The following is a 9,616-nucleotide window of genomic DNA, read 5'->3' as shown; positions in this document are numbered from 1 at the left end:
ATGCTGCAATAAACATTGCATTGCAGATAGCTTCTTTTTTTTTTTTGATAAATACCCAGCAGTGGAATTGTTGGATCATATGGTAGTTGTATTTTTTAATGTAAAAATTAATATGCATAATATTAATATGCAAATGTCCTTTTTCTAAAAATGTATTTTGCTATCTGCCTGTTCATCCACCCATTATAATAGTGGCTAATGGTGAATTGTTTTCCATGTGCCAGTCTCTTTGCTAAGTTATTTCAGAGTTGGGTCCTCTCAATAACACTGTGAGGGAGACGCCACTATTACCCCTGCTTTTAAGATGAGAAAACGAGATGTGCAGAGATTAAGCAACTTGCCCAAGGAAGTAGTAGAGCCATCCAGAAACCCCTGCAGCCTGGCGCCAGAGCCCAAACTCTGAACCACTAGAAGCCATGCTGCTTCTCTGAGAGTGGGTAGCACAGGGAGATGTCTGCAGTGACTTGTCCCAAGTGCTAACGCCGGCTGTTCCTGAGAGGTGGATTTGGGTGATTTGTCTTCTTTGAAGTCTTAAAAAATGTTTTAAATGATATGCATGTATCATTTTACTAATAAAGGAATAAAAGAGCCAGTTGCAGATAATTCTCAAAGCAAATGATTTGCAGGAGCTTAAATAGGAAGCAGGGATTTTTTTTGGGGGTGGGGGGTGGAGTGCAAAGGAAAGGGTTTGAGAAGCAGTGGGAGAAAGCACCTTTGATTTTCACCATCATTTTCTGGTGCTCTTTGGAGGCTGGCGGTAGTCCGTTGGGTCCTCTTGGTGCCTACCAGGAATGCTCACACACTCTTTGCCACCAGATGGCAATCACAGCACAATGATAGGCCAGCCAGCAGCCTCTGCGGAAGGAATACTTGAATATTTGTTTCCCAACTACCCAGACTCCACTCCATGCACAGTGGGAGGAAGGGGCTTTGAGACAGGGACTGCAAAACTGGCATCTCCTGCTGACCCAATCCCCAGGCAGCTGGGCAGTCGTATTCAGATGCTTCCATTCACAGTAACCCACAGCTCTCTCCAGAACAGGGCTGTATTATCCATTTTGTTTTCTGATGAAAGAGACATAGAAACAAAATGACATAGAGGTTTCTGGGCATGGAACGTGTGCCAGTGAGCCTGGAGAATAGGTTATTTGTAAGCTGTGGGTTTATTTATCCCGTGACTTGTGTAGATTCTTTTTGTTCCATGGAAGAAAGTGGTGCTGGCCTTCCAGGTGCAGAGAATACAAGGCAAGTCCCAGGACAGGAAGCTGGCAGCTTTCACCAGGGTCTTTCCAGGTGAGTGGCTGGGTAGAACAGCTTCAATTGAGGCCCAGCATTTAGACCAGGGAGGAAGACTGCCAAGAACAAGACGGGGTCATGGGTCCTTGGTGAAATTGGGGAAGAGCACAGGTGGCTGGGGAGGGAATGTTGGAGTAGGGGGCATGGCATTTCTACCACATGAGATGCCCAATAGGGACTGGATTCAGGTGTGGGGAGTTGGGGCAGGATTCCTGTTTCAGTTAACATGAGCGGTTAGGCAGATGCAACTTCAGATATCAGTGGCTTAATGTTCAAAATGGGTGATCCTGACCAGCAAGCAGGTAGCTCTTCTCTAACTGGTGATTTGGGCACTCAGGTCCTTCTATCTTGTGGGTTGCCATTTTCAACATGTGGCTTCTAAGGACTCTTAGAAGAAGGGGAAAGCACACAGAAGAGCATGCCTGGGAGGTTTTGTGGACCAGGCCTGTGTGAGACATTACTCCCACCTCAGTTCCATTGGCCAGAAATCAGTCACATGGTCATGACTAACTACAAAGGAGTCTGGGATATGTAGTTTAACATGTGTCCAGGAGGATGAGGAAATGAGTTTTGTGTATAACTAGCTAGTCTCTGCACCAAGACAGAGATTTGGAGTAGTTGGACTATAGAATTGATCCCAAAGACAATCAGATTCGCACACACAGATATTCATGCATGAAGATGTTCATTGCTTTGCTATTGTAAAAGTAAATATTTAGAATCAACTTAAATATTTAGCAATAAAGGAGTAACGAATTTATGGTCTATTCACACAAAGGAATGCTAAGCTGCCACTGAAAATTGTGCTGTAGAAGGATGTGTTTTGGCCCCACCATTATCATAGATTTTGTTAAGAGGCAAACCTAGGAAACCCCAGGTTTTATGTGAGTCAACAATAATGTACAATCAGGCCTGTATTTTCATTTTGGTGTTCTACCACTAGAGTCATACACAAAATATACACTTTAAATATAACTCTTTAAAATGTTCTCTCTGCATTTTTAGGAACATGTTTCCTCAAAAGCAGAATTTAAAATTGAATTATACCACAAACTTTGTAGGAGACAATTTCATTAGCTCGCCGGTTCAGTGTCTGACCCCCACCCTGAACTATAAGCTTCACAGGGCAGAGACTGTGTCAGGCTTGTTTATTGCTCTACACACAGTGCGGGGCTGGTAGTAGGCATTTGGTAAATATTTATTGACTGAAGTTGAATTGAATGGCATGAAGTCAAATGAAAAAACAACTTGAGTGAAAAAAAGCAAGAAAAAAACCCTGGGTACGTGATACGACGCCAGCTATGTAAAAAGAAGTTCAGAGAGGCATATAAAAAGACTGCAAGAGAACATATCAGCATAATAGCATTGTGTCATGTTCTTTCATTTAGAATTTTCTCTGTGTTCTATTTTTTTTTTTTACAGCAACTCACTTGTATAATCATTCACATCTATCATTTGCGTAGTTGAGATGAAAATAAACAGTTGTTCTTTAAAAAGGCTGCTGTGGGGACCAGAACTGCATCTCTGAGCCTGTACACGGTACCTCCTGGCAATGATGGGTTGAAGTGTGGGGATGTACTTAAATCATTTATGCCCAGAACCTCAGTCTGGCAGCTGGCACGGAGCCCGGCCTGAGTAGGAGAAGCTGGGGAGCACGGAGGCCGGGGACTGGGAAGGGAACTGACACTTCTCCCTTGGGTGTTCATCCTGAGACCTTCTTGATGTTTTCTTGGATCGGTGAGCATGTCTCTCATCTGTGCTAAGAGTAGCGTGGGTTTAGCCTTTGGGGAGACGTGTGGGTGAAGGGAGATATCTCCCAGGCTGGGCGGTTGGTGCTGTATCTCTTCTGGGAGCTTTCCCTGCTCCTATGAATACCAGATAAAATACAGAATCCTAGTTAAATTTGAATTTCAGATAAACAACAAATAATTTTTTTAGCATAATTGTGTCCCAAATACCGCACCCTTCACATAACTCTGCCAAGTTCAGGAGCCTTGTTTTGGTCAAATGGCCTGTTTTGTAAGAAGTAAGGGAGTCATATAATCCCCCATCATAGTTGGGACCCAAGGCCCAGCATAATTAATCTCCTGACTCCCTCCTCCCACTTCCTTTTCCTCTTTTCAACCCTGGCCTTCCTCCTGCACGATGGCCAGAAGTGATGTCTAAACCTGGGGCTGCATTGCCAGCCTCAGGCTGTGCCACTTCAGGGTGTTTTCTCTGGAAAAGCCCTCCTGGGGCAAATCCAATCCTGAAGACTCTTCTTTTTGCCTTTTCTGGGTTTGCCCCACTTCTGGCGACTCTGTCCCTTTCTGGATTGCCGTCTCCCAGGTCCTCAACAAGGTTGTGAGGCTCCAACTTCTCCCTGAGCCTCTTCTCCCTGAAAGCAGCACTGCCTTTTTGAGGTTTTCTCAAGACTGCCCACATTTTTAGCAGAACAGATCTGGATAAAAATGACAAGCATTTTCATTGTAATACATTTCCTAGACATTTAAAAACATTTGCAAAAGCCGTCCTGTAGTGTGGTGGCACTGAGTGGGGCAGAGCAAGGGAGCAGGGAGGTGAGAGGGTCTGTGGAGGGGAGAGAAGAAAAGAAAACCACTTCCAGTCTGAGAAGCCACGGGTGGAATGGCAGGCTGGACCTAAGTCCTGGCCGCCTTCAGGAAGCAGAGGATGTACTTGAATCCACAGCAAGGAGACAGAAGCAGAGAATAGGATAATCTCACCAGCAAATGGGAAAAATGGATTCAGAGAGAGCACGGGTCTGACTTGATTCCAGCAGATGATGCCTTTGAAAGGGCTTTGTAAGCCCTTCTGCAGGGGCTGCCAGGTATAGATTAGGGTGTGATGGGAAGTAACAGTCAAATAAAAACCAAATCATTCTTTTGGATTGCTTGTTGGTTTATTTTTATTTTATTTATTTATTTACTTATTTTTTTTAAGGAGGGCGCAGCTCACAGTGGCCCATGCGGGGATTGAACCAGCAACACTTGGTGTTAGCACCACGCTCTAACCAATTGAGCTAACTGGCCACCCCTGCTTGTTGGTTTCGAAAAGCACTTCTTCAGAGAAGGGTTGCAAATAAATCATCCATAAATACGGAATTTTCCATTTTTCCAAACATTAGTTCGACCCAAGTGAAATTGCCAACTCTTCTCTGCTTGGGGCCTAAAAAACAGGAAGTTCTATGCCACGATCATAAAACTACACACATGCATAGGGACACACATGCACATAAACGTGCACTGTTGTGCACAGATAGACTTTTGTTAGTAGGAGTTGGCAAATGGGCTCAGAAAGTCCAGCCCTACCACAGACAACTGCTGTGGCTGACATTGCGACAGAACGTCTCCTGGAGTTTTTCTCAGAATTGTAAATTGAGTTGAACAAGTTTGCACCATCTCCTCCGCTTACTCCATGGCTTTTTTTGGAAGAAACTGCTTTGCTTCTGGTTTCTTCAAAAGACCCCCAGCCTTGGTGGAACGTGCCCCTCAGCCTATCCCAGGAAACCAGGGCAGAGTCCTGCTGGGGTCAAGTTATCTTTGCTACAAAGCCCACAATAGTTTTGGAAATGTCAGTCACACCCTGAATTATTGTGTGTATTGCTATTGTCAACTTAAATATTATCCGTAACTGTCCCAGAGGCACCTCGACCTTCTGGTTGTCAAAAGGCTTCCTGAATTTGGCACTTTTCAACTATTGGCCTATACCTATGACCCTTTGACATCCTGTGGTGTCCACGACTGAGAAGGAAAAGAGAAGGAGACTTGATGTCCCTCAGAATGTGGGCAGGATATCGACACACCATCCAGGATAGTAAAGCAGGGTCAGAGTCCAGTTAAAATAGCAAAAGGCACAAAGTTTCAATGAGACTGATGATAGAATGACCTGGAAAAGTCCAGAAACCAGAGTAGGAGAGTGTTTGGTCTATGACTATTCATGTGGAATGCAGTCTGTTGTGATGGGGTGACTTTTAACTGACCTACCAGAGTTCCTTCATTTGCTAGCTGTGTGAACTTAGGCAAGATACTCAGCTCTTCTGAACCTCAGTTTCCTCATCTGTAAAATGGAGAGAATGATTCCTACCTCATAAGGTGGCAGTGAGCATCTGATGAAGAAAGAAAAGTGGAAGCATGTTAAAAACTCAGAAAGCTGTGTGTAAATGTCTCACGTGATGACCAGTGAAAATTCCCTTCTTGGAGGGCAGTTAAGAGAGAGAAAAGGTAGTTTCTCTGAGACTTTGAGAATCAGACCATCAGGGTGTGAACCCAGTAGCCTACAGAGGAAGAAAAGGACTGCAATTCTGGGTGGGTGAACAGGAAGAGAGCAGGGTTGCTAGGAAACCAGCCTGAGTCCCGCTGGGATGAAGGACATGATGCAGGATGCCAAAGGTTCATGATCAATTTAGGCTCTTCTGAGATGCCAGCGCCTGAGGGTCCCCTTGCTCTACCAGGATTGTTGTGTGGCTTCAGCTTGCTATTCTCTCAATACTCTGCCAACCAGAGGCCCCAGGAGTATCTCCCTTATAGACTATTTTTCTTATAGGCTTAGAAACAGTATGTTGTGGTATAGTGTTTCCCAAGCATCAATGGACATAAAACATTTTAGAAATCATGATGTAGCAATATTCAGCAACAGCAGTTTGAGCATAAGTGTTCAATAGTCAATAGTGAAGTCTAGATGTACATATAAATGATAAGACAAGGCCCTTCATACACCCTGTGATCTTCTAATAAATGATCCTGCTATTAGCTTCCGTGGTACCAGGCACATCCCATGTCATAGTACTTGTCCTCCTTGCAAGGAAAGAATTTGAAATAAAAGTGGTAGAATACAACTTAAAGTAGCTTAAGTCACACAGGAAGAGTATTTCTTGGCTCAACTACTGGAAACATCAGTGGGGCAGCTAATTTTAGGGCTCTGAGTCTGTCCTTCTGTCTGTCTGTCTGTCTCCCCCCTGCATCCTCAATTTCTTGGACCAATTATCTCCACTGATGGACAAGATGGCCACCAGCATCCCATACTTGCATCCTACTGCTTAGCAACACCAGTGGAAAGACAGGGTCTTTCAGGTTAGCAACGGCAGAAAAGTTTCCAGGAGATTCTGATTGGCTCATCTTTGGTCATGTGTCCATTTTTGAACCAATCATTGTAACCAGGGGTATTCTGATTGACCTCTTGGGAGGAGTGGGTAGAACCAGCCTCCCTTCTCAGTCACAGAGAATGCGCTGCCTGTTGCAAAGGATAATTCTATTGCCAGAAGAAAGGGAGGAGTGTTTGCTACAGGACAAAAACAATGGGTGCCCTTGCAGCACTTTAATTACAGCTTGTTACTTGTCCTTTCTAAGTTCTTTGAGGCAAGAACTGTCTCAGTGTTGCTCAGTGTCCTCAGCACAGTGCTTGGCACAGTCAATGCTTACTATTTATTTGTTGAGTAATGAATAAATGAACTAATGAATGAGTTACTTCAGTAAGTTAGTAAATTCTGCATCTTTAATGGAACTTCCTGGTATTCATAGGTATAATATACTGTTTCCTTTTTTAAAAATATTGAAGTGAAATTTATATAACATGAAATTAACCACCTAAAAGTGTACAATTCAGTGGTATCGGTATATTCCCAATGTTGTGCACCTATATCAAGTTCTAAAACATTTTCATCACCCCCAAAGGAAGCCACATACTTATTAAAGTATTCATTCCACATTAACCCTTTCCCCCAGCCCCTGCCAACCACCAATTTGCTTTCTGTCTCTGTGGCTTTACTTATTTTGTATATTTCATATAACATACTATTTCTTAATGAAATAATGAAACAAATTTGTGGGGTATTTTTCTGATATTTACCAAGCAAACTGAGGGAAAAAATACTTCTAATATTTGGCTGCAAACAACATAAACCAGATTGAGCCAGCATAACTGAGAAAAGGGGGACAACTGATACACCTGAATTCCTTCTGGAAGTCAAGCCCAGTTGGAGGGTCTGAAGACTTGCCAAACTCTGTCATTTGTTTCGTCTTCTTTCCACCCACCAGTTGCTTCTTCCTCTGCTCAAATGGGCTTTCTCTGCCTTTGGAGCCTGTGGCAGAGAGTGCCATCTTCTCAAGTGACAGGGTTAATATCGCTTTTATTCTCGCCACATTCAGAAGCTCTGGGTGAACTGCCTAATTTCTGGGAGAGGGAATCAATTGGTCCAGCTTGACCCAGGTGTCCACCCTCAGCCCCATCAATTACTGAGGGTCTTGGGGCAGGGCCATCCCATAAGCTGATGAGAGAGCTCTATAGAGGGCAGAGGGTGACGTGGATCCAAGCCAGCAGGGAGAGCAGCAGCGGCCGCTCAAGGGCTGAGGCTTCTCATGTGGGCACGAGCCTGTTGCTCATAAGCCAAAGGGCTGATCTCGCCTCCCGGAGCTTGGCTGTAATTGATTTTGCTTTAGAGGATTTCATGACCCTTCTTGAGATAATAAAAAGGACTAACATAAAATTCTCCTAAACAAAATCAATTGCTCTGCTTTTCCCACCAGCATACAGAGGCAGTCTGCCGTTCCTCTGAGTGAGCAGACAGACTCCTGCAGAGTGGAGCCCAGGGCCCAGGGGAGGCAGGCTGCCTGGTCTGGAGGGCATTTGTGCCATTGGGAGGCAGGTTTCAGGTGGCAGTCTGAGTCACATGGGTCTTAGTTGCATGTTCCTCCTAGACCTTGGCCCTATTTCTTGGCCCAGGAGGTTTCTATTTCTCCCAAGGAAAGTCTTTGAAGTTGACTGACTTCCTAGTGCCAGAGCAGGCAAGATATGCATCTGGGGCTCAGGCATGGTGGTAACAGGTTAAAGGTGGGGACTCCTAGCTACTCCATTCATAAAAGGTGCCTTCTGGGAAATGGCCAGGAGAATGACCCCCATATCTTCAGGTGGGCTGCAGGCTCCACTGACAGCTAAGCAGAAAGAGTTCTTTGCTATGAGAGCAAGGACTAGGTGCTCAGCAGCCTACCGGGAACCGTACTTCCAGAATCCAGGTGAGCTGCAGCCTCCAGACCACCCCAACTGAATGCCTCTACAGACTCCAAGGGTGGGGAAGGAGAATGAGCAGGCACTTTGTAGCCGGGCAAAACGAGGTTTGGGTTCTGAGCCTGCTTCTTGCTGGTTGTTGACCGCTCAGCCTCAGCTTCCTCGTCTGTAAAACGAGGCCAATAATCCATATCTTTTGTCCTAGCAACGTAAAGGTCACATGAGGCACAGAGCTTAGCTTGGTGGTACAAAGCAGCTATGCTTACCAAAAGAAATAAAATGGTTGAATATATTATTGTACAGTCAGGAACAACACCTGATGTTTGGTTTATCCAGTGTCCTCTTTATCCACGTCCTAGCTCATACTGTGAATTGCTGATTGTCTTTGGGCAAGGGGCTTCACCTCCACTGGCCTCAGTTTTTCTCATCTGTAAAGGGGGGTTGTAAGATAAGATCATCTTCAAGATCCCTCACTGGTAGGGAAGCCCAGGCACATGGGATCTTCTGGGAAAGGAACATGAGTTTCCCAAACCTAGTCAAGGCTGACCACTTACAAGACGGAGGGTTCTTCCCTCTGAATCCAGAGGTCTGGAAAGACCTAAATAGGAAGGAAGTGTTTTCTCCATGTGTGAGAAGGAGAGAGGCTGCCCTGCTATTTGACTTTCTAGTTTTTTATGCTTTGTTAATATAGCTTGAAGTAACCAGTCCAGGAAGATTTGTGAATAGCAAATAGTTTTCCAATATTCAATGCCACTTGACTGTGATATCAGAGATGACTTGTTCATACTGGCAATTTATAATGAGAGAAGTTTCCTTTGATAATGACTTTTCCACATAGTTTCAGAACAGAGAATCCAACATTGTGAAAGAGAGGAGTCAAGAGCAGCAGATCACCATAATGTGGCCATTTCCATGGCTATCCATGAACCCTGATTTGAGAACTCAAGAAATGGGTTTGGGTATTATGCAAGAGACAATTTATTTGCGCCATCCCTCAGAAATCTCAGCCCAGGTAGTGATGTGGCTTGGTACGCCATTTTTCCCTGGGATCCCAGGCTGACTGCCGGCTTCTTGTAGTGGACCGTGAATGACGATGTACCCATGTGTGTGCTAACTGATGGGTACTTTTAGGTGCTGGGTGAGGAGGCTGCACTGAGTAGGGAAGAGAACATTGGAGCTGGCGACAGAAACTCCCAGTCTTAATCCTGGCACATGTCTTTCTTTGTTGTGTAGTTTTGGGGCAGTTGTTTCCTGTCTCTGAACTTTAGCTCCTTGGTCTATAACATAGGGCAATAGCCCTGTGCTCCCTCCCTCCCTTTCA

The 9,616-nt window shown here is 44.7% G+C and overlaps 1 long non-coding RNA gene across 1 annotated transcript in view; it reads left to right on the top strand.

Moving 5' to 3' along the window:
* Positions 1 to 1,108: 1,108 nt before the first annotated feature.
* The window catches only part of LOC141568821 (uncharacterized), a 43,348-nt gene continuing 34,840 nt past the window's right edge, over positions 1,109 to 9,616 (top strand). Inside the window, exon 1 of the long non-coding RNA XR_012492036.1 lies at positions 1,109 to 1,293. This is a non-coding gene — a long non-coding RNA (uncharacterized LOC141568821). The remainder of the gene's footprint in view (positions 1,294 to 9,616) is intronic.

Source organism: Rhinolophus sinicus, linkage group LG15, assembly GCF_036562045.2.
Source record: "Rhinolophus sinicus isolate RSC01 linkage group LG15, ASM3656204v1, whole genome shotgun sequence".
Lineage (NCBI taxonomy): Eukaryota > Metazoa > Chordata > Mammalia > Chiroptera > Rhinolophidae > Rhinolophus > Rhinolophus sinicus.
Note: the sequence above shows the minus strand (reverse complement) of the source record. Positions and strands in the feature narration are given on the sequence as shown.